Below are 25,880 nucleotides of genomic sequence, written 5' to 3' on the forward strand. Positions count from 1 at the left end.
GAGTAATGATTTCTGAGTAGAGAAAAAAGACAGTATTAAACCTATGTTAAACTTATAGACTTTTCTTCATGATGCTTGGTTCACGACTTACTTATTAGCACTTGAGATGATGCTCTAAGTCATAAATTAGCCCAATCTTTCCAGCACCTGTATTCTTTCATGGAAGAAAGCTAAACAATTCTTTCTAACATGTTGGGATGCAGCTGAACTGAAAATGTAGTGAATGAATGGCACCATGATGGTCTGAAAAATATGGGGATAAGGTGACATTGGTAGTATAGGCTGTCACCTTTGTGGCAGGATTTGTGAAACAACAGAAAACCTACATCCATTTGCCCCTAATTCATAAAATTACACTTTTGGAGACAAATTACTTTAAGGGAAGGAACAGTCCTACTCTGACATAAGTACCTTTGAAAAGTTGATATATTGCCCATTTCCCGTGAGTTGTACAGAAGCATGACTTAGTTTAAGTCATCAAAGAAGCATTTATATGAAGAGAGTCAGGATAACAGAAGGGCGATGAGGTTAGAGAGAAGTGGGGAATATGGGGGTAGTATTTCAGAGAGCTGTTCTTATCTGTGTCTGAGAGCAAACTTAGAGCTCATGGACTACATCCTGCTAACTATTGGTGGAATTGCTACAGTCCACATAGCCTGGCAGTCCCATTATTTATGTTACTTTGCTCACTTTTCAAAATGATCATTTCATACCTTCTCTTCTCTCCTCACTCTTTGCAGTAGCCTTGCCTCACCTTTCATTGAGAAAACAGAATCAATCCAATGGAAATGCTAATTCTCCTACATACAAATTTTCACCCTGTCTTGCACTTGCTCTTCGTCCCTCCCTCTGGTTTGAGAAGATGTATCTCTGCTCCTCCTGCTGGCCTACCTCTTCCTCTACTTGGCTCTGGGTCCCATTTCCTCTTACTTTCTCAGCACTGGGTCAGTCCCAGCAGCACACAAACATGCTCCAGAACCTCTCTTTAAAGGTCTTGCTTTAACATATGTCCTCTCTCTTTCTCTTTCTCTCCATTGACTGAAATATTTTCCTGCTCCCCCTTACAGCAAAGCTGGAGCAAAAAGCCGAATACATAGATTTTTTGTCTCCACATTCTCACCCTCTTCTCTGGTCCCAAAGCCAGTCAGATCAGTCTTCCTCCCCTGGGACAGCCGGCCTTTTACAATGTGGAGGTTAGGGGGGCCCTGCCCTTCTGCTCAGATGAAATCCACGCATAAATTTTAATTCCCCCTCCCCTAAATTAACCACTGGTAGTCTACTCTTGACTAGAAGCCTTACCAATTGCATAAATAGTCTATTACTATGTGTTATGTATGTTATATGTATTATGTGCTATATTCTTACAATAAAGTAAGCTAGAGAAAAGAAAATGTTATTAAAAATCATATGGAGAAGATATATTTGCAGTAATGTACCATATTTCTAGAAAGATATCCATGTATAAATGTACTGTTCAAACCCATGTAGTTGGAGGGTCAGCCGTACTGCACAAAGAGACTTTCATGGTGCTCACCATGGCTTCCATGTTGCCGTAGTCAATGGTCCATTCACTGACCCTGAAGCACTATTTGACAGAGTTGGCTGCTTCCTCCTTGAAATCCCATATTCTTCTGGCTTCCATGGCACCCACTCTTCTAGTGTCCTCCTACACCCCTCAACCTGGTTCATCCTATCAATCTCCTTCATGACCTTTCTCTATATGATCTTTAAAAGATGGTGTGTCTCATGTTTAGTCCAGGATCCAACTGTCCTTTCTCACCTATGCTTTCTTACAGGGTAACATCTGGCTCCATACCCAGAAGACCGTTCATGGACAAGAGCAAAATAAAGATATTTTTAGACATAAAGACTGAAAAAATTTGTAAATTTTTGAAATTTACAAATTTACTGACCCCGGGGTCAGTCAGAGGGTTTCGAAGTAGAAGCAGCCATGGCTAGCACCCAGCTCTAACATTAGATACCTGGATGCCCCGGGGCCTTTTAGCCTCTGAACCTTCCAGGAGTATTGCTTACCTAGAAATAAACTCTGGCTTCAGAAAGCTTTGTTGCCTGAATGTGAGATGTTTCTGTCCCAGCTCACCTATATGAACCCTCCTAAGAAGTCCTCCCACTCTGGGCAGCCCCGGTGGCTCAGCGGTTTAGCGCTGCCTTCAGCCCAGGGCCTGATCCTAGAGACCCGGGATCGAGTCCCATGTCGGGCTCCCTGCATGGAGCCTGCTCCTCCCTCTGCCTGTATCTCTGCCTCTGTGTGTGTGTGTGTCTCTTATGAATAAATAAATAAAATCTTTAAAAAAAAATAGCTGAAAGCACTAGTAAAATAGGGTAAAAATAGTCCTGTGCCATGGACTCCTTTGGCCATCTAGTGAAGACTATCGATCCTTCTCAGAATTATGTTTTTAAATACATAAAACAAAGCATGCAGGATTAAAGGAAAATAATTAACCTTGCAATCTGGTTATCAAAATATTAAAACATAATGTGGCTTAGTAATATATTTACTTCTTTGTTAATGCATTCAATTAAAAGAGTTAAACAAGCAGGTTTAATAACTACACAATTTTAAATAGTAATAATAATAAACTGGAGTTTGAGAATCTGCAACCTGTAATGTGATATGAAAATATCTGGGATTTCTATTGGTGACAAAGTCATAGGGACAGCTGATGCTGTGATGGTTTGTTGCCTATTTCCTAATTAAAGGATGTCCTTTTCACTCATATGTGGAATGTAAGAAATAGTGAAAGGGATTATAAGGGAAATGACGGGGAATGAGTGGGAAAAATTAGAGAGGGAGACAAACCTTGAGAAACTCCTAACTCTGGGAAACAAACAAAGGGTTGTGGAAGGGGAGGTGGGTGGGGGGATGGGGTAGCTGGGGGATGGGCACTTGATGGGATGAGCACTGGGTGTTATACTATATATTGGCAAATTGAATTTAAATGAAAAGAATAAAAGAAGTCCTAAATTATAATCGGGGGTTAGTGAAAATAAAAGCATTTTCTCATTCAAATTCATGGACTCTCTAAATTTTATTCATATAGCATCCATAAGCCTAGGTTAGGGATGTATTTAAGAAAGTAGGAAATTGAGCACTCAAGAACTGAACGTCTAAAAACTATTTTTATACTATTACTTTTAAATATTATTAGTTAGGGGTGCCTGGGTGGCTCATTTTGTTAAGCATCCAACTCTTGATTGTGTTTCAGGTCATGATCTCAGGGTTGTAGGATGGAGTCCCACATCAGTCTTCACACTGAGCATGGAACCTGTTTAAGATTCTCTCTCTCCCTCTGACCCTTCCCTTACTTGGGCATTCTCTCTCTCTCTCTCTCTCTCTCAAAAAAAAAATTAGTTATAAATGAGTAACTTGCAAATGAGATTATAAAGGAAAATAAGAACTAAAATACTAGGTAATGTGAAAGGGAACATAATAGGTGCTCAATTAATACTTGTTTAATGAATAAATGGGTCAAACAGAGACTGGTTTTATCCTTGTCTGTTTTTCAGCTGGCTAGATACATACCATCAGGGGAATCCAGTATTTGCAAAAGCAAGGTCACAGCATGGTTTTGTTAATACACTATGCACAGTAATGTTACATGACCTCCTGCTTGTTAATAAGATTACAGGAGCCCCCCTCCGTGGAAGGGAAAATACTCCACCATCTTAGCCAAACAGTAGAAGTAATTTCTGATATGGAGCTAGAAGTCCCTGGCACATAACCAATGTTCAATAAAATTGCCAAGATTTGCAATATGGAGGTAACACTAGTAGGCCAGTGTCAGCTCTGGTCAAACAGAGAAGGTGACTTTGTAGTAAAACTGCCACCCCTGCAAGTACAAATCTCACCTCCTCCAGAGTCACTGCTCTTGGTTCCTGCATCACATCTAACAGTTATGTCCCTGGACTAATACTTCTCAAGTCTTCAAAAGAATAATGCATTCTTTATAAATGCCCTTTCAAGAATACATAATATGTCAGGCACAATGACAGTGTTTGCTTGAGAACGAAATCAGAAAGACTGGCTGACGCCTATGTCTAGGAAGAACAACAAAGTTTCTAAAATTCAGCCCTGCTGAGCAGAAGCATAAAATCGGGGACAGCAGTGGTAAGAATGGAAAATGAAGCATAAATGAACATTAATCAAAACTTTCTTAAGTTAAACTCCTTGGGGAATGGAAGAATGTGCCTTTTAAAAGCATAGAGATGTGGAATGCTGAAAAGGACAGAGCTCAACACAGAGCTCTGGGGAACCCAAATACTCCATCGTTCACAGTATCTTGTTAGACCAAGATACTTGTTTGTCTTAATGTTGGGAAAGCATTCTTTGTTCACTTTGAGTGGCTTACATGAGGATTCATTGAATTCCCCATCTCCCCAAATCTAAGTCGTGGATATGGCATCACTTTGGCACCCTGTTTACTCACTGATCTGTTTCTATTTCATATCATTATGGCAAACTCAGAGTCTGTCTGGGCTTCTAGTCAGCCTGGTAATTGAGGTGGTGAATCCAAAGGCAAGGTGCTCTGGATTCTAGCCTATACTTTTTGAGTTTTTCAGAAATAGATGGGTAAGAGACTAGGAGAAAGGTGTTCATAGTGGTTGCTACCTCCCTTTGAAACAGCCTACCATCGGGCATCCTGGCACCTTGTCTCATGGAAGTTGCTCATCCCTCCATAGCTCTAATAGCCCATACCAGGGTAACCAGAGATCCAGGTTTCTAGGTTCAAGACCTCTCCTAACTGCATTCATTGCCTTCTACAAATTAAAGTCTGCCTCTAGGGACCACTAGATTATTTTTAGATGTGCTACATAGCACACAGAACACAGCTACATAGATAGCAACAATTACATGATTATTCCAGGCCCACACCCCTTAAACTTGCCTCATTTGACCTGGAACATTAACAGAGGGAAAACCATGTATTATTTTTAGTTTTTTTCCTGAGTTCCTCTAATGTTATTCAACTTTCCATTTTATTTAGGGCCATCAAGATCTGGCCTTTGTGCTTTACGTGGCAGTATGTGTACACACTTAGGGTGTCCTTCTGTCCAGGATTGTTTATTTAAACCTTCTGAGCTCTCACTAAATATGGTCACTCTTATGAATGACCTCTGGCCCTTGAGTCACTTACTAATAAGTCAGCAATGCTCTCATATCATCCCTTCTTCAGTGCCAGAATCGCCTTCTACACTGGGTGCCTGCCCACAGGTTATTTATGAGCACTAATAGCAATGGCATTCGAGTATACTTCTAGTTTTAAAATGAAATGTTCTATGTTTAAAATGAAATTTTCCAGGAACCAAGAAATGACTTAAAGAAGAGAATTGGTTGCCTAAGCCCAGTAAAACACACACACACACACACACACACACACACACGTGTATACCATTACCACACACACACTCCTATTTCTCTGCATTGAAAAATCAGAATGAAGAAAGTGGCAGTCAGTGCAGGGAATTCTGGACCATGGAGACTTCTTGTATATTTGACATCTGCACCAGATCTCTTACTAATTCCTCCCCCTTTTATATGAAAACATTATTGTCAGTAATAATTCTTATTTTCTTGATTAAGTCATTCAGTTTCAAAACAACTAAAAAAGAAAACAGTTCATTTTAAAATATTAAAATTCAATAAAATATTCAAGGTGGAACTAAACTAAATTTTGTGTCTGCCAAAAGAAAAGAGTATCATTTGCAGGTCGTACTCTCCTTTACTGTTATAAATTTTATTTATTTATTTAAAAATTTTTTATTTATTTTATTTTATTTTTAAATATTTTATTTATTTATTCATGAGAGACAGAGAGAGATAGAGAGAGGCAGAGACACAGGCAGAAGGAGAAGCAGACTCTATGCAGGAAGCCTGACATGGGACTCGATCCGTGGTCTCCAGGATCACACCCTGGCTGAAGGCGGTGCTAAACCACTGAACCACCCGGGGCCGCCCTATTTTAAAAATTTTAAAAGAGATTTATTTATTATTTATTTGAGAGACAGACAGCAAGCGAGCACATGAGTAGTTAGAGGAAGAGAAACCTAAGCAGGTTACTTGCAGAGCTTAGAGCCCGATATGGGGCTCCATCCCAGAACCTTGAGATCATGACCTGAGCTGAAATCCAAGAGTTGGATGCTTAAGGGATTGAGCCTCCCAGGCACGCCTTCACCATTTTAAATTTTAAACACAAATAAAACTCCATTGTGGTCCCATAGAATAACAGAATTGAAGCAATTCCCATTCAGCTTGTCTATGCAACCACCACGCTAAATTTATTTATTTTTAATATATGTTCAAATGCGGGGACATATCATGCCCAAGGGCTACAGACCCTTCAAATAAGCTCAGACACTTACAAGGAACTTATTCTAGAAATAAGCACGTGTAGCTGAGTCCCTTTGTGTCAGGAGTCACTATATAACTGAGAGTTTTCTGAATTAACTTCCGCATAGAATACAATCTTTATTTAAAACTAAGGAATAAAAGTATGATAATTAGGACCTTATATTACTGAAGTTCACAAGTGATAGCACCCATTGTTTAGAACTTTTAAAAAAATCCTGTACAAAAGATTTTTTAGGAAGAGTATTTTTGTCTCCGACAGTGTTTGGAAACGTTATCATGTGGTGATAATTTTTTTAAAGGCTTTTTTCGTTCATGTTATTATTGAATAACAATATTTGAATTCTCTACAGATTGCGTACCACCTTATTGCCTGTGACTAAGGGGTCCTCTCCCCACATCCTGCCCTCAGGGTCACCAAACCCAGAGGCTCTCTTCTTGCAAGCTCCTCACATACGAGTGTACGAGTGTACGAGTATACGAGACTTTGGTGTCAGAGGGCTGCTCATTCTCTCTTCATTCACTAGCCTCATCTGTTTTAACTGGGAGCAGTCCTTCAGGGATACAGACCAAACGGGATGGAGGAAGCCACTAGCACAGAGAAGTGGAGGAGAGCTGAAGAAGGACTCACTAAGACATTTCCCATCTGCCCATGAGGGAAGCTGACCTTACCTTCCCCTCCCCCACCCCACCAGGCCCCCACCTGCTCCTCACTTCAGCTCCATCTGGAGACCTCTCCCTGGCCAGAGGAAGGAAGCCAAAAAATTCTTCATTTTCAATACAGTTCTGAGCCCCCCAGGCCTTCTGAAAAAAAAAAAAGTGTGGAGTGTGGCTCTGACCAGGGGTCAGAAGGGAAACCAGCTTCAGCTCCACTTGACTTGAAGGAAGGAAGCAGGAAGTCCTGCTTGGGGCAGGGGGTGAAGCCATCCTCTGGGCCTGGCTGTCCTATTACCTCCTGACCCTCTCTCTAATCAAGAGCACGAGGGAATGGCTCCAGCACAGAAAGCAGAGCCTCTGCGGCTCTTTCCACTTTGCACTCTCAAGATTAAATACTGCATCTTGCACAAGAAATGAACCTTCTGGTTACTACTAAGTGGTTTATACCACGTCAGACAGTGAGTCAAGGCCCCAGTGAGCCTCCACAACTCTGTGGGGTGGGAGAGCAATTGTTGTCCCATTTCAGACAGGAAACTCAATCACAGAGCTGATTTGGGGAGGATGGAACCCAGACCTGCCTCATGTCCAAGGTCCTGTGACCTGCCCAGGGTGGGGATGACTGGGGACCATCCCTCTCAGGACTCTAGTATCTGTGGATCCCAGGACACTACCTTCAGACCATGGTATTTGTGCGGCTGGATGGACAGCACTGGGGTCCATCTACTGGATGGACATAGAGCATGATTTTAGAAATGTATAATGTGAACTTCTGGATAACTCAATTGTATATGTGTATGATCAGATGCCAGGTATCCTCTCGTTCTTTTCTTCCAGGTCTGTCTGTTTTACCTGCCCTCTCAGAATATCCCTTCTTGTGAAAGTATTGTGAGCAAGGGTGTATTTAAATATGGTAACAGTGACAGTGTGTGGATTTGCATCACACACTCTACGTAATTGCTCAAATCCTCTTTTTCATATGTTTCTTCTTCTAAGCTATGCATAATTCATTCATTCAGCAAATATTTATGAAAACTGATGCTCCAGGCACTAACCTAGACCTTGGAGATAAGCAGTAATTAAAACAGCTGTCGCCTATGAGCTTGCATTCTAGTTGGGGAAGCATGATGGTGAGCCTCCAGCCCTTCTCTCCCCCTGCTCTGTGCCCAGGAGGACGACCCCACATCCTGCAGTGTCTTGTCATCTTGGAGGGCAATGGGAAGGACAGGAAGGTGGGAGATCCCAGTAGGAGACTGCAAGATGGAAAGAAAGGGGAGCCATGTATTTGCTTCCTCCCGGCACGCTGCGGTTTTGGCAGTGGCTGTGTTCCTCCACCCTCAGTCCAATTCTGAGGAACTCCCTCTACCCTGGCTACAGATCTTGCCAGGCTCCTCTGACACCCCAAAGTCAACCTTCTTGCCCCTGTGTGCCCTGGGGGAGGCAATCAAGGACATCTTGATGCCTGCTAGTGCCCTGTTGACTTAACTGCCTCCAGTTTTTCAGTTAGCCTTTGGCACTGTTATTTCTTTCCTGCCAGTAATACAGCCAATAAATAAATAAGCTATATATCAGTTGAGCACAAATGCTATGTAGCAACATAAAGCAGAGTAAGGGCAATAAAGTGTGTGTGTGTGTGTGTGTGTGTGTGTGTGTGTGTGAATATTTTTTTATCTGTAGGTATGGGAGTCTTGCTTTAATAGGTCAGCTGACTGCTCAAGCTCCAGCTGTCTGGATTGAGTGCAGGTAGGGGTTGGAACCGAGGTAGCTCAAAGGTGAGGGGGTACAGCAGGAAAGGGGAGGGCACTTCTTGCCCGAGAGCTTGTGGGGGCTCAGAGCAACTAAGCAAACAAATTGATATATTTGGGGGACTTCAATTTAAAATTCCTATGTGGAAATCAAATGAGAAGAAAGAGAAAGTTAATACAAATTCATTGTTTCTCGGGCTCAATGAAAGTCATTTTCTGCTTATTTCCTTTTTATATAGTAACTGTTCATTTCAATTACCTTTTAGTAACTTTCCTTTGAACTCATTGTTTCAAAACTCAAAAATGACTTTCAGTAAATGCTGAATTTTGTTGTAAGAATATGGAATACAAAGCTTCACTAATTAATTTCACTGGTAAACTAAGAGGTAAAATTGAGTAGTATGGAAAAAAATCCTACAATGTATAGTTAGCCCATTTCTTCACTATGAAACAGAGACTGTTAATAGAATTGAATCTGCTTTGGAGCGATGAAGATATCCAGATGCTCCGAAATATTCAGAATGGTGTTTGCATGTTAATACTATAGATAGAGGAATTTAAGCTACTGGATTGGTAATCAAACGCTCACAGAAACTTGGTTTCTTATGATTTGTATTTATTTTTGCTCCTGAGAGCCTCACTTTGATTCATCACTCATATTAATAATTGTTAATTTGGCTACTTGCTATTTTTCACATCAACCTTTTTCTTCTACATCTTTGGTGTGAAAAACTTAGTTTGTGACCATGACATTAAAAAAGGTGGATTGGGGCTCCTACGTGGTTCAGTGGTTGAGCATCTGCCTTTGGCTCAGGGTGTAGTCCCGGGTTCCTGGGATTGAGTCCCTTGTCAGATTCCCTGCCTGGAGCCTGCTTCTCCCTTTGTCAATGTCTCTGCCTCTCTCTCTGTGTCTCTCATGAATAAATAAATAAAATCTTTTAAAAAATAGATAAATAAAAATAAAAAGGTAGGATTTTTTTTTGTAAGCAAAGGGAAACATTAAGCTTCCAGGATCTTTTCTTCTCCATCCACCCTTTCACTCCTCCCTTGTTTGAGGCGATTTAGGGTTTCCTAGCCTCATCCTGCCTTATCTATCAAGGAGGAAATAACAACCGTTGGGATATATGTTGGCTTTAGCCAGCTGGCCACACTCAAAAGACACCAGTCGCCTATTTCCACATTCACAGCCCATTCCATAGACTCAGATTCAAACTGTTTTAAAGGGTAGAGAAACTTGCTCAAAAGCTGAGACTCTAAACCCCTCCAAAGGGGCAAACCCTTTACTGAAGTGTTTGCTTTGGGCAACAAGTGACTTCCTGCTTTGCAAACAGAAGTTTCAAAGGGTTGATTTTTGAAATTCCAAAGAAACCTACAAGTCACCATATTTTGACCACTTATAGATCAAAATCAATCAGAATATTGGGAATATTTGGTTTAAATTTTCTTCAACTTCAGAAATATTCAGAAGTTAAAGGAGCATTAGAGCAAAGAAGGTAAGAGATTTAGTAATTCTTCCTTGCAGGAACTTTCAAATTTTAATTCAGTTTAAGAATCACACAAAACAGATGAACATAAGGAAAGAGAAGGAAAAATAAAGTAAGATGAAACCAGACAGGGAGATGAATCACTAAGAGACTCTTAACTCTAAGGAACAAGCTGAGGGTTGTTGGAAGGGAGGGGGTGGGGGGATGGGGAACTGGGTGATGGGCATTAAGGAGGGCACAGGATGGAATGGGCACTGGGTGTTACGTGCAACTGATGAATCCCTAAACTCTACCTCTGAAACTAATAATACACTATATGTTAACTAAATTGAATTTAAATATTTTTTTAAAAGAGTCACACAAATAATTTGGTCTAAGTTCTTGGCTGTATGATCAGAGATTCTGTTCTGAGGGACCACAGACCAGCAACACAAACATCACCTGGGAATGTGTTAGAAATGTCAATTCTTGAGACCACTCAGACCTCTAGATTCTAACATTCTTGAGGTTGGACCCAGTGATTAGTGTTTGAACAAGCTCTCCAGAGGTGATTCTGAGGCACACCAAAGTTTTAATAACCACTGAGTAGAGCATGACTTTTTTTTCTTAGTGGTTCTCACTTGGAGGAAAATACTGTTGCCTGGTCCCCAAATGGAGGCCTGTCGAATCAAAATCTCCTTGTCTATTAAGAGAAACACTGACAGATAAGGGAGCTGCTGGCTTCGTTCATGGAGAGTTTCTCCTTTCCTCAAAACGACATAATCACCTTCAGCTAAAACCTTTCATCATTAGGGCTACACATCCATCTTCACCTCCCTCTGCCATTTTGTCCTTATCTTCCTCTTTCCCCTGAAACCCCCTCGGTGTCCTGCAAGCACTGTGTTCTCCAGCCTCCCCCCAGAACTGCCTCCTTCTTCCATTTTCACTTGTCCAAGTCCCTATGTCCTTCAAGGTCTGAGTCAAAGTCATTCCTTGCAAGAGGCTGCCTCTGACTCCCTCTAGTTATGTGTACACCTCTGCCCTGGTTTCTGTCAAAGCCCTTACTGAACTGCACAAGAATTTTCTATTGGTGGGCTCATCCACCGTCCTGTGAGCCCCTTTACCCGACTCTAACCCCCAAGACAGGACCTTGTCTGTCTACTGTTCAGTGCCTAGCACCTAACACAGTGTTGGGCATGGAGGAGGCTAGGGCTCAATGTTTGGTATGAGTGAATCGTCGAGGTGGTGCATGACCAGAGGTGCTCTAAGAGGTTAAGTCCAAGTTCTACCACTTACTAGCCATGTAAATTCAGGCAAATTATTTAATCTCTCTGTTCCTTAGTAGTTGGTGTCGATGATACTTTTGTTGTTATTCTTAATCGCTCTCTCTGGGGGAGAACCAACTCTGCCACAGGGTGTATGCTGAGTGCTTTTTAAGAAATTGTTCACACACTATGTCATTTAATTTTCACAACAATCTATGAACTACTTAGCTATTCCCATCTGAGAGAGGGAGGCTTAGAACAGTCAGTCAGTTGCCAAGCCTAGTACAAAAACTATAGACAGTGGAGAGGGAACAAACGGAAGAATTTGAGGCAGTAAAAAAAAAAAAAGAATTTGAGGCAGTATCTGAACCCCAAACCCAGGACCTGTCACGACACTATACTGTGCTCTAAGACAAGTTGCCAAGACATAAACAAACCAAGAGTTAAACACAGGATGGTGTAAGCGATGGTACAAAGCAGTATATGATTCTCCTCCAAACTGTGGCTCAGGGAAGAGGTTACAACTTTGGCAGGGAAATCCCTGCAAAGATGAGCCCAGATGGTAAGCCTATTAACCTACCCAGAGGAATGCAGGGAGGGGCCCCTTAAACCAGCAGTGTAAACACTTTTCTAAACATAAGCTGGCAGGTATTTTCTAAATATTGTGACTTACACACAACTCGAGGTGCATCAGACCTTGGAAGCACCATCTCTCATGATACTTGAAAAGTGTGGACTTTGTAGACTCCCCCTTCCCCTCCCCCCCAACCTGCCCTCACACACAGGTGGGACTAGGTCCCGGGTAGAGCCTGGCAATCTGCATTTTGACCAGTGCTCCAGTCAACTGATCTGCTGGCAATGTCCAGTTGTCTTGTACTCATGTTGTACATATGTCAGCATGAAAACCCAAAATAGAGATTTTAAAGGGATGAGATTCTTCAAAGTAAAGAGCAGTCCACCTAAGCCCTCCTCCTGGCCCCATGGGAGATGCAGAGCTGGGTGAGCCTCAGGTACTGTCCTCGAAGCCCTGTCGTGCCCTGCACGCTCCCAGGGGGCAGCAGGTCAAGTGGATTCTGCACTGACTCAGGGCTCAGGCTCATTCCCCTGTGGCCTCCTCAGCTCTCCTGAAGTCAACTTTGCAAATCAATCACTGGCCTCTAGTGATCTGCAGGTACAGTGTGTGCAAAGCCAGCTTCCTGGTGAAGTGGCGACCTTAACAAATGATCAGTTCTGGTCCAACAGGCCTCCCCCCCACCCCCACTCCAGGTGCATGAAAATACAGTGTCATTCATGAGACATTCAGGAATTCTCCCTGACTGGCAATTGAAATTCAACGTGAAGTCCAAGCTGTTATTTCAACAAAACACCAATAGGCAGTGTTAAGAACTGGAATTTCAATTTTTGGAAAAGACGAAGTATTGTTAAAAAATAGCTTTGCTATGTGCACAGCTTAGTTTTACAAAATATATTCAAGTCAGGGACGTCTGTGGGGCTCAGTCAATTGAGTGTCCGACTCTTCATTTTGGCTCAGGTCATGACCTCCTAGGATGAAGACCAGCATTAGGCTCCATGCTCAAAGGGGAGTCTGTTCAAGATTCTCTCTCTCTCTCTCTTTCTGTCCCTCCCCTCCTCTCTCTCTCTCTCTCAAATAAATAAATAAATCTTTAAAAAATAATATTAAAATTAAAGCTTACTAATACATCCATTGCAAAACAATGCAGATGTTATCCAAGTTCAGGGATTGGTTTACCAAAATGTTGGTGAAAGGGTGCTTTTGCATTTCCAATTCCTTACAAAACATTTATTGAAAACCTGCTGTGCCAGGTGCCACACCAGGGGCTAGGAATAAAAATATGAATAAGATGGCATCCCTGCTGCCTGGGAAAACGTGCACGAGAACAATGGCTATGAATACAAACTTGTATGTATGTATGTCAACTCTAAGAGGCTTGGGAAATTGCTGTGAGAAGAGCTAGAAGGGAGGTGAGTTCTGCACATGGATGGGGGGCCCTCAAAAGGAAGTCGCTGGAGGGCATTGAAAATGGGCTCTGGGGGACACCTGGGTGGCTCAGCGATTGAGCTTTTGCCTTTGGCCCAGGGTATGATCCCGGAGTACTGGGATCGAGCCCCACATCAGGCTGCCTGCATGGAGCCTGCTTCTCTCTCTGCTTGTGTCTCTGCCTCTCTCTCTGTGTCTCTCATGAATAAATAAATAAAATCTTTTTAAAAAAGAAAGAAGATGGGCTCTAGAAGACATGATCGTTTACTTGACAGAGAAAGGAAGAAAGAGGACTCTAGACAAAGGAATGGAGTACAGTGGGGAGGTGGTGCAGATGGAAAGAAGGTGGTTCAGATCACAGCCACCGGGAAGGTGAGGGCACAGCATGTGGAAAGGACCTACAAAGAAAACTGGGAAGGCTCAGTGAGAAAAACACAAGGGAGACTGTGGGTCCCAGCAGGTGGGGACCAGACTGGGGGTGGCAGTCATCAGCAACAGGTGCTGTGGGCAGTGAAATGAGATAGAGGTTCAGGGACAGTAGAGGTCAGAGATAATCTGGGCAAGAGCAATCGCCAGCATGTATGGGGGAGGGCAGATGGGAAGACAGAGCCCAGTGGTTAGCAGGGTGAGTGGTTGGTGATACCTTGAAGACAGGCACAACCAAAATGCTTCAAAAAATTTATTTGGCAAGAGAAAAAGGAATATGAAGGAACAATATGGGGTTGGGGAAGATTTGCTGTTCCTACTGTTTTGAAATGAGAAAGACCTGAGCGGAATTCAATGATAACCAGATAGAGCCAATCAGAGAGGAAAGTAGTGAGGCCTTTGGGGGGGGGCGGAGGGGGTGAGGGAGGGAGGGAGAGCTGAGCTCTGGATGCAGGGAAAGGTCATCTCTGGAGACAGGAAGGGAGGAGGAAGAAATGGTGTTGAAGCTGAACCTTGCATGGAGTTGGTGGTGAGAAAGCAAGGGAGTCACTTCCTCTGCGAAGGCAATGCTGTCTCCTGGGAGTGGTGTGTGTGTGTGTGTGTGTGTGTGTGTGTGTGTGTGTGTCTATGCACGTATATATATCTGTGTGCACTCATGCACTTGGCCATGCTAGTGCTTGGAGATTTGTGGACAGTGGAAACACTGTGAAAATGTCTCTGGGGATACTTAGAGTCCCCCGCTGGGTAAGGGTTTGCGTATCTCTTTGGATTGTCCCAGACTTAGACTACACAGTTATCTGGCTTGTATCCTCCCTTATAACACATGAATGTGTGTGTTTGTATATATGTGTACATGTCATTATTCTTGATGTTTCTTGTAGGCAAAGCTTCTGCTTTCCCCTGGAGCCTGGTAGAGTTTCGGTATGCAGCATAAGGGCAGTAAACTACTTGGTTGACTGGAAAAACTTCAACTCATGGTGTCCCATGTTAGGCAATAAGAGGGGCCCAAATGAGAACAGCAACTGTCATTCTCGGAGGGTTTTGTCCTGGGGACAGGGAACCGAAACTGGGTCAACATTTTTCATAGGAAAGCATATAAAGTAAAGAAAGTAGAAATTTTACCTGGTCTAAGTTGTGTTTGGGTGCCTGTTATGATACTGAATGAAAACTTTTAAAATGAAATGTTTTACACACACACACACACACACACACACACACATACACACGTTAACCTGCAGGTGCACACACACAACCCTAAATCTTTCTGCACCTCAGCAAGCTGGAAGCATGATTTTTCTGTGATGTGGGGACACAGGAGTGGTGGACAGGAGAAAGGGTTAAGTCAGGATCTCTAGTAATGCTTCCACTTGTTCTCCGAGGGCTAACAAAGAGAGGAAGCACAGCCTTTGTAGAAGGAAATTCCCAGGCCCTACTTCGGACATTCGCAACCTGCCCTGTGAACCCCTGAGGGTGTCTGATAATAAACACTTGCAAACAAAACAATCCATAAAGGCATTTTTTAACAACATTCTTGCATTTTCACCAAAGGGCTAGAACACCTTTTCCTGCATCTGCAGACCTGGAGGGGGCCTGGACATCCACCTACTGGCAGGGTCCCACAATCCCGGCTCAGAGTTGCCATTTGTATATGTGGTCCCCTTGCCCTTTGGGCCTTTGATCGTGCAGGGGCTCCATCCCCAGACAAGGTGCTAGAATGCAGGTCACAGACCCCACACAGAGTAGGTACGGGTTGCCATGTGCAGACCTGAGACGTACCCCTTCGTCTTCCCTAGTGACCCCTAGATACAACCCTGAGCGTTGCAACCTTATGTACTAATGCAGTGACCTTCCCCGGAGTTAGGGACAGCTTGACAAAGACCTGAAAACTCTACTAGCAAAGCGTGCCAATTAGGTAACAGATTAGGCTTCTTTTTCTGTAGTGGAAAACAAAACAAAACAATAAAAGATCAAGCAAACAAAACCAAAAGAGCAACCCCCAAAGCAGCAACAATCAAAATCCCTGGAGACTTGATGGTAAATATTTTTACAGTAATTTCTTGTCAGGAGCTCAAAGTGTATTAGGCCCCAAATGGAAACCTGTTAGCAAAAGTCTAGTTTGAGTCAGTTTATTTGTAATATTGTATCTTATTCCTCCCAAAACTAATAGGACATGAGGTTTGTTGCACCCATTTTGTGGATAGATAAATCAAAGAACAGAAAGTGCCTTGGGATAATAGCAAAGATCCGAGTGATTCAGATAAATGTGTGATATCTGCTCTCCGTATGTGCGTGTGGCTACATGTGTGTGCATGGATGCTTTTTTACTACAACATGCTTGACAAGCCCTTTATTAATTGTGGTCAAATGCAGGATCTTTGAATGACATCCCTATTTCTGGGCTAGAGGAGAATCCACTTCACGGCACGGGTGCGGATTAGATCTTTGGCTGCCAACAGAAAGCTGAGCCTTTATTTTTAAAATGCCATCACAGGTCTCTGGGATATTTTTAGATGAAATAATCATACATGTCTACTCATTTGCATCTGCCCAGAGCTGGCGGGCGACCTCCATATTGACCCCAGCACTCAGGACCATGTAGACTGAGGGAATGACAGGTTCCAGATCTCTCTTTGGGCGGGGTTACCATGAACCTTCCACTCGGGCCTCCTGCCCTTTGTACTGTAACAATGCACGGAAACACAGCCTCGTTAGAGGAAATTCCCAGGGCCATAGTTTGGACATTAGACAGTTGCTTTGCTATGTTGGCCAGGCTGATGTGCATCTAAAAATAAACACACTGGTCTGCATGGGTTTCTATGATTTTGCCATGCACAGTTGATTTTATTTCAAAGGGATTTTTTTTTAACTTTGTTTTTGAGAGAGCAAGCCTAGGTAAACCAGGAGATTAAAATATATCATGGTTTCGGTTTGCTTTGACAAAATGTAGCATTTGCTGATACCCATTTCGGTGGAAAGGACCTCTGCTCTCTTGCTCTAGGATTCCAGAACAAGACTAAAGAGAGAGCACAGCATACTGAGTTGCTGTCCAACTGACTGCAGAAGATGTGAGGGTTCAAAAACATGATCAGCCAGTTCTTCTGAGTTTAGGAAGAATAAAGCATTAGCAGGGAAGCCTGGGGCAGCCAGCAAGATGACCCACGTAGGGCCCTCCTGAGCTAAATTCTCCCCTACTCTAAGTCTCCAGGTCCTTAACAAGCAGAGAGGCTGCTACAAAGATGGCCTATTTAGCAGAAAAGGAGATGGGTGGGAGCAATGGCTGAAGATCTCAACTCAGAGTGGGCAGACAGCCCCAGGCAGCTGTCCTCTCTCCATGAGAGTCCTCTATCCCGCTCATGGTCCCTGCAACTCACAGGAGAGTAGATTTCTGAACAGCTAAGAATACGTATCCATAGAGTAGCGTTTCTGTTTTATGGATAAAGCAGGGATTAGAGACAAAGCTCCAGTCGTGCTGTTACTTGCCTCAACCTAGTTTGGAAGAAAATGTACCAAAACATGGCAATTTTCCATCAAATAAGAATGTGTTTGCAGCACCAGAAGTAACCCACAATCTAGTTAAAAAGTAACCCAAGAAGAGTGGTTTGGGGTGAACTTTTCCCACCTCATTGTTCTCATTTCTTTTTTGCTTTTCCTGGAAGTCCATTGTAGCTCTATTGTTGTGGCAAAGACCCTTTTTAGAAACCACCGCTGCAGATAGGTCGGGCTAGCTAGTCGGAATGCAGCTGCGATCACTCTACAGCCTGTTGGTCGTTTTTTTTTTTTTTTTTTTTTTTTTGCAACACTCCTTTGGTGGTTTGGGTTGGGAACCTGACATCACAAGACTCCTGGTAGCTTTGAGCGGGAAGGACCTAGAGGTCATCACCCGGACTCCACCCAGTGCGGGCATCCCTTCAGGAACACCCCAGCCATGGGCTTCCAGGGTGCTGGCACACTGCCTGGGACAGGGCGTTCACCACGCCGCAAAGCAGCTCACCCGGTTTTAGGCAGTCCTGACGGTGGGTAAATCCTTCCACCATTGAACTAAAACCTGTTACCCTATAATTTCTACTCATCAATCTTCTGTTGACTTCTTTTCCCACATAGAGTGATCTTTAAATATTTGAAGGCAACCTTCACGTGTTACAAGACCAATCTTTTACTTTGAATATCTTCTGGTTCCTTCTACTAATCTGCAAATGACCATTTTCTCATTTTCTTTTTCAAGATTTTATTTATTCATGAGAGACACAGAGACAGAGGCAGAGACACAGGCAGAGGGAGAAGTAGGCTCCTCACAGGGTGCCCGATGTGGGACTCGATCCCCAGACCTGAGATCATTCCCTGAGCTGAGGGCAGACGCTCAACCGCTGAGCCACCCAGGTGTCCCCAGATTTTCTCATTTTCACCATCTTGGCCAGCCTCCTCTTTTAAGATCTAATGTAGGGGGCACCTGGGTGGCTCAGGGGTTGAGCTTATGCCCTTGCCTCAGGTCGTGATCCCAGGGTCCTGGGATTGAGTCCCACATCAGACTTCTTGCTGGGAACCTCTGCCTATGTCTCTGCCTCTCTCTGTGTCTCTCATAAACAAATAAATAAGATCCAATGTATTGGGGATCCCTGGGTGGCTTGGCAGTTTGGCACCTGCCTTCAGCCCAGGGCTTGATCCTGGAGTCCCGGGATCGAGTCCCACATTGGGCTCCCTGCATGGAGCCTGCTTCTCCCTCTGCCTATGTCTCTGCCTCTCTGTGTGTGTGTGTGTGTGTGTGTGTGATGAGTAAATAAATACAATCTTTTTAAAAAAATCTGATGTATTTCTTGAGGCAACACATTAGGTACTGAAGCTAATTAATCTCTACAACCTTTTGTACTAAAAATTAAAAATTATCTGTATTTCTAGAAATGAAACCAAGACTTAGCAAGATATAGCTACCTATGAAAGGAAATGGCAGAAGAGAGATTCAAAACCACGTCTGCCTCTTTCTAATCCACCACATGACTCTGATTAAAAAAGAAATGTTGCCAGGCATAGCCAAGGTTGATCCCAGGTACATTGTGAGATTGATGGGAGGTCATTAGAAATTTCGTATGCAAGCTGACCTTTCTTTTGTTGCTACAACTTGAGCTTCCTAATAGGGATTAATGTTAACTTGAAAGGTTAGGAACTGACCAGCAGAAAACACTTTGGCTGCTGAAAGGCGACTGTAGACAAGGCAGGTGTGTAGGAAGTACAGAGGCAAAAAGATGCATGAGTAATAGGAAGCAAGAAGGAATCCAGGAGGTCCAGGAGGCATTTCCTTTGGGAGCTCCAGATGATGCAGGAGGGTTTGAAGATGGAAAGAGTCATTCCTTGAGATTGCCCAAGCAACTTGCTTTAGACTGAGCTGGTGGTTGCTTCTAGAGAACAAAAAGAAGGTATTTGTTTCCCCCCAGCTGTCCAAGCGCCCCATGGGAGTGCCAAGCATGGGGACAAAGTATACTATGCCCTGCCTAACATTGAATTCTAGGCAACATCTGGTTAGGACACAAATCTTTGGGTGGAAAAATAAGAAGGAAATCTTTGTAGCTGTGCCACACTGAGGGTCAGGGATGGGCTATACGTCTTGAAGCTTTTAGATGTGTCCTTGTACTACTTGGTAGAGCTACATTCTTCCCTTCTTCTGGCTGCTTTCCAAAACAGAGATTGCCTGAGGATGACACGGTTTTTTTCCTTAGCTGCCCTGCTTCAACCAGTTTTATACCCAACAGTTAATGTCAAGTGGATATCCTCAAGCTGCAGGTCACCGCTCCCTTTGAACCACTGCTACACCATGCTTGCCGGCTGAGCGCATGGCTGAGTAATACAATGACTCCCTTAAGATCTCTTCTTGCCAGCTTGACTCAGAGTACAGAGCATCACCTTTCAAATAATCATCCAGCATGAGAGGAGGTGAGTGCAAAGCACTCTGGACATCATCCAGAGACATCATCTTCTCTATGTGCTCATGAAGGCAGGAGTGTCCCTTCCTTATATAGCTCTGTATCTTGCTCACCATTAAAGAAAAATCAAAGTTCAGAGAATGAAGGTGGCTCCACCCTAATTCACATGGCAAGTGAGTTTCAAGGGCAGGACTAAATCAGGGCCCTAAAGCATGGCCCAGCTTGCTTTCTGCTAAATTACACTGCCTTCTAGTGCCCAATGCCTTTACCTGGATATGCCCATATTTATTAGAAATCAGACTTTCAGTTTCATGTTTTTTAAAAGATTTTATTTATTTGCTCATGAGAGACACAGAGAGAGAGAGAGGCAGAGACACAGGCAGAGGAAGAAGGAGGCTCCATTCAGGGAACCTGATGTGGGACTCTATCCCAGGACCCCCAGGATCATGCCCTAAGCCAAAGGCAGACACTCAACTGCTGAGCCACCCAGGCATCCCTAGACTTTCAGTTTTCCTTAATGCCTTTTAGGGAGAAGCAGGATAGAGGATGATAAAGAATGTGTCCTCTGTAAGGAATGGAGGCAATGCTCACATCTGTGTCATTTGCTATCATATCCCAAGGACATGGCGCAGTGCCTGGTATGTAGTGGGTACTCGGTACATAGTTGCTGAAAAATGAGTAAGTCTCTGACTTAGAGTGGTAGACAGGAGGGGCACTGGTAGAGAAGCACCTAATGGAAGAGGCTATCCATAGAGACATAAAGAAATAGATTCTGTGCCTAGTGGCTCAGTCAGTTAAACATCCAACTCTTGATTTTAGCTCAGGTTATGATCTCAGGGTTGTGAGATCAAGCACTACATTGGGCTCCATGCTGAGAATGAGCCTACATAAGATTCTCTCTCTCCCCCTCTCCCTCTGCCCCCTCCACCCCAGCTTATGGGCTCTCTCTTTCTCTATCCCTAAAAAAAAAAAAAAAGATTCTGAAAGGTATGGCACATAGTGGATATTCAAAATACTTGGTGAAAAAATGAATCCAGTGAAGTCTCATAAAAGACAGCATGGGAAATATTATGGAGATTGGCAATCTCCTTGGAAAACTTCAAATTATAGCTCTCAATCTGGTAATAAATTTGGGCTCTTCAGTCAATATATCCATTCATTTATTCATTCATTTCTTCATGGATTCAATAAACATTGATTGAGCATATGCTATGCACTTGGCATTGCGCCAAGAGTTATAGATTCCAAAGTAAAAGCCTAATAACTCCCACAGATGAAAATAAGTAAAGCAGTCATGATATAATGTGCTAAAGACTATGAAAAAAGCATTTCACCAAGTGCCATAGAGCAGAGACTTGATAGATATTTGGTCTGAGGTGGACTAGATGAGGAGAAGGAGGGTTTACTAATCAGGCTGCAATGGTGGTTGGGTAGAGAAGATGAGTGGTGGCCTCCTAGACAGGGAAAACGGCACAGAGAGATGTAGGTAGGCATTAGAATTGTCATGTCTTGGGGAAACAGAAAGTGCTCAGTACAGCTGGAAAGATAGGTGGTGAGAGGTGAGATGAAAAGGACCAAATTTAGAAGATCTTGTCTGCCTTCCTTAAGTTGGGGCTTCTCAAACTTCAATGTGCATATGAATCACCCATGGACCTGGTTAAAATACAGATTCACGTTGTCTAGGAAGAGAATGGAGAATTTGCATCTCTAACAAGCTCCCGAGCGATGTGTGATGCAACTGACCTAGAACAGACTACCCTGTAGGTAGGAAGGATGTAAGCAATGGGGTGCAGGGGAAATATCTCACTGAGGGGAATGACATTATCGCAACTGCATGTTCCCAAGAACCTGTAGCAGGATATGGAGGATGGAACGGAAAGAGACTGTGCTAAGGTAGAATGTTTAAGTGGCAAGAAATCACAAGCATCTGAACTAAATAGGCTTGGAAAGAATTGCCAGTGTTCAATACATGGATGTAAATTGGCTGATATTCTGTAAAGTCACCATAAAATATTTCCTCCAGAGGAAGGGTTAGTCGTGAAGACAAAAACAAAATAATAAAAACACAAAAGGCAAAAGAAAAAATTCTAGAGAAATATGTAGTGTTATTTGAATAAAACTTGGCCCCTCTCCAAGTCTCAGATGACACATCACCTTGATTCTCAATAGCAACCAAAAGAAGTCACCAGCGAAGGGGTGAGCACCATCCTGGCAGCCAATTATCACAGCAGCATAAATAAAATCAGCCTCTTGGCCATCACTTCATAGACATTGTCACTACTTGCATCTAATATCAGGAATCTGCAGAGAGAGCAATTGTTTCAAATTTTCAAATGTGGAATATAACATGGAAGTCCACCAGAACCTAAACAGAATCTCTGTTCGTTTACTTATAACTTATAGGTACTCTAAATTAGGAACATTAGGAACATTTATTTCTATTTCTGTGACAAAATCCTCTGTGATCTCTGGTACATTTTTAACTCAAAAAAAAAAAAAAATACAACCCTACCTCAGAAAGAAATTTTAAAAAATCATGGTAGGTGTCTATGTTTTGAAAAGAAAAGTCAGGCAGTAAGCTTTTCCCTCTTTCGCAGAAGTAAAAAAAAAAAAAAAAAAAAAATGCAACTTCTAATATGATATGCCCTCCAAGGAAAATAAGAATCAGCTCCATGTTTTATGTACCATGCCAGTTGGCATTCTTTTTCCAAAGAGGTTCAAAATCAAAAAAGCCCAAATGTCATCTCTCTGGTCACAAGTTTTTCTCACAGTCCAGCAATCAGTAAATCTCAACAAGACACACATGTTGAAAAGACGCAGCCAGCCAGAGAAGCCATATATACACATATACTTCAGAGCAGCTTGATTCCCACCAAGACAGAACAAAGTAATACAGGGACCTACCTTGCTCTTCTGGGATTTGCAGCCTCCTAAAATTTGACCCTGTACTGGAGATCTTCCCCTGAACCTCCTAGGTGAGGTGAAATTCAAAGGCCTCCCATTCAATCACACGACCACAGGAGGGAGGCGTTTTTACCAGACCAGTTTCAGATCCTCAGGGCTCAAACAGACCTCAGGGAGCAGAGGTGAACTGCCTTCTGTTCTCTGCCGCAGGAAAAAGCTGGAAGACACAGTGTGGCTGGAGGTGGAGGCGGAGGCTGGGGGAGGGGAAGTAATATGGGAACCCGTAATAAATAAAAGATCCTCTCCACATGATTTCCTGTATTTGGTGCCTGTTGCCTCTCTCCAGGCTCCCTAGAGGAAATAAGAAATTTAAACTTGTCTTTTGGCCACTGGAAAGAGGAGAATAAACATGCTAAGGCCCATGAAAATATGAATGAGCTGAGCAGCGGGCAGGGGCTGGTGGGTCAGCTAGCTTTACCTTTTACCAAGTGCTTTCTTCCTGAAATTTCTCCAAGTGTTTAACTCCGCACAAGTCAAGAATGCCCTCATCCTCTCCCACTGAGCCAAAGCATTCTCTGGCCATGGTCCAGATGTGTTACAGAGCCCCTGAAGAGAGGCAGGTCAGAGCAGGCCTGGAAGAGTCTGCTGGCCATCCTAGGGAAAGACTCCCTCCTTCCTGTCTCTGGAAATGCTGGCAATGTTCTGCGCCTGATCTTGGGACAACTGTGGAAGTCCTCAGCTGTTTGGCCTGAGGGTTTCAAGAATTATCTGAAGGCAACCGTCCATTCGTTGCCGGAAGCAGAACCCCCTACATAATTTGCGGGGCTCGGTGCAAAAAAATGAAAATGCAAAGCCACTCCTCCAAAAATTAAGGATTTCAAGATGGTGACATAGAACATTAAACCAAGTATGAAGACCCTTTCGATACAGGCTGCACGCAACTGTATAGCTTGCACGCCCATGAAGCCGGTACTGGCCATAGGAAGGGGCTTGGAACTATGGGTGTGTGTGGTTTCAACCAGCTGAGTTAGCAGGAGGCTGGGGCTGTCGACATTTTGTCCGGAGGAGTGACAGTCAACCCTCGAATGCGGTGCACCCAGAAGCTGGTGCAAGGCAGGGAGGGGTGGGGGTGGGGGCAACAGAACGTGCTGGATTGGGGTGTGAGCAAGCATGGACCACAAACATATCACGCCCGTGGTCTTCTTGCAGATCTTTGGCTCACCTCTAATCCGTTCTCCCCTCTGCCATCAGAACAATTTCTCTCAAATACAGTCCTCGTGATACGATTCACACGCTGAAAATCTCTGTAGCCTAGGATCAAAGGCCAAACACCTGTGCAGGGCTTCCAGCCCCTTCAGCACCGGGCACTGGCCAACGTCTCCCACCTCACGTCAAGGCCCACCACCACCCTCGCCCCCTTCTCATTTCCTCCGGCCCCACTGCTGGGAATCATTCTATGAAGAGGGCCCTCCCTTGACCCCCAATCCTTCAAATCTCACATCCTCCAGCTAACATTTTTTTCTAATTCCCAGGCCCCCTTGCTTTCCTCCCTCTGCAAACCAGGCTTCCCTCAGAGGGCCGAAGCCCTGGCCCTGATCTGTAAACTCTGCGAAGTCACGGGCTGTGTGTCTTTCAGCCTGGAGCTCCGGCCCAGGAGGATGGGATTTGCGTAAGTTCAGTCTTGGCAGGAGACAGCTGTCCCCCTTTAGGCAAAGGGAAAACTCAGAGGGAAACATAAGATCGTCGTTGAGGTTTTGTAGTTGAAACTCAGGCAGAGGGATCAATTCCGCAGGTGATATTGCAGTGCTCTTGTTCAATATCCATTACCATACCAGTTTGTCATGTGCTGTCCCTCCCTGTTCTCACAGGGCAATCTCGTGGGTAGGAAATGACCTCTACTCTGAAAAATGAAACGTTAGACAGGCCGGCCAGGGGAGCAAAGCTAGTAAGGGCGATAGAAAATGGGAAGGTGCTGGAGGTGAGGAGAGAGAGGGAGAGGGGACGACGTGGGTGGGAGGAGGGAAAGAGGGGACAGGAGGGGAGCGTGGGAGCAAGAAAGGGAGGCGGGTAAAGAAGAGGGTGACAAGAAACATGGGGATCCAGCAGAGGCTGGAAAACAGTGGGGTGGAGAGGACAACAGGAAGATGACAGGCTGGGCCAGCATTTAATCCAGAAGGGGAGAACCCAAGGCAAGCACCCTCCTCCCACACAGTGTTGCTACTAGAGTGGCTGAGCATATATTCTGGTTGTTTCTCATGGTTCCCCTGAGCTACCAAGTCACTTCGTGCAGGTGTAAGGGCTGCATTTGTCTAAGAACCCCCTGTTGAGATTGTCTGATTAGAGTACAAGCTACAGTAACAGACCCATAATCTAATGTCTATAAAAGTAATCTAAATATTCGAGATTCTGAATATCTAATTTGAGGCAATTAGTAGTAATTTAATATACACATATATCTATAATAAAGCAAAGATTTATTAAACCAAGAGTTTGAATTTTCTTCATAGTGCCTCAATTTTGTTTCTAATTAAGGGGTATTATGTCCATTAAAAAAAGAATTGTCAGGGTACCTGGGTGGCTCAGTCAGGCTCAACCCTTGGTTTGGCTCTGGTCATGATCTCAGGATTGTGAGATCCATGTTGGGCTCCATGTTTAGTGGGGAGTCTCCTTGGGAATTGCTCTCTCTCTCTTCCTCTGTCCCACCATAGCCCCACCTGTGCACACACTTTCTCACATAAACAAACAAATAAATAAACTCTTTGAAAAAAACAGAAGCATCAAGAAAAATAGTGAGAGACTTCATTTAAAGTGGGAAAAGATAGGGCACCTGGGAGGCCCAGTGGTTGAGCATCTACCTTTGGCTCAGGTCCTGATCCCAGGGTCCTGGGATCAAATCCTGCATCGAGCTCCCCACGGGGAGCCTGCTTCTCCCTCTGTCTATGCCTCTGCCTCTCTCTCTGTGTGTCTCTCATGAATAAACTAAATAAAAATATTTAAAAATGAATCAATAAAAATAAAGTGGGAAAAGGTGACTGTCTGTCACAGAATGTCAAGTACTGTCTAGCAGACCCTTTGTGAGGAACTGAATCTGTAAGAGTCTATACCTTTGATTATCTTTGTCCAGCTATTTTATAATTCTGAAGGA

The 25,880-nt window shown here is 43.7% G+C and overlaps 1 protein-coding gene across 18 annotated transcripts in view; it reads right to left on the reverse strand.

Moving 5' to 3' along the window:
* Positions 1 to 23,439, reverse strand: part of ADGRF5 (adhesion G protein-coupled receptor F5) — a 103,317-nt gene extending 79,878 nt beyond the window's left edge. For 3 of the 18 annotated variants that reach the window (XM_072733535.1, XM_025991029.2, XM_072733490.1), the window contains exon 1: positions 22,736 to 23,225. The gene's annotated coding sequence lies outside the window, so the exon portion shown is untranslated. Of the gene's footprint in view, positions 1 to 21,985; positions 22,133 to 22,735 lie in introns of all 18 variants that reach the window. The other 15 variants (XM_072733576.1, XM_072733550.1, XM_072733569.1 and 12 more) reach the window with 13 other exon arrangements.
* Between the last annotated feature and the right edge of the window lie 2,441 nt (positions 23,440 to 25,880).

Source organism: Vulpes vulpes, chromosome 1, assembly GCF_048418805.1.
Source record: "Vulpes vulpes isolate BD-2025 chromosome 1, VulVul3, whole genome shotgun sequence".
NCBI lineage: Eukaryota > Metazoa > Chordata > Mammalia > Carnivora > Canidae > Vulpes > Vulpes vulpes.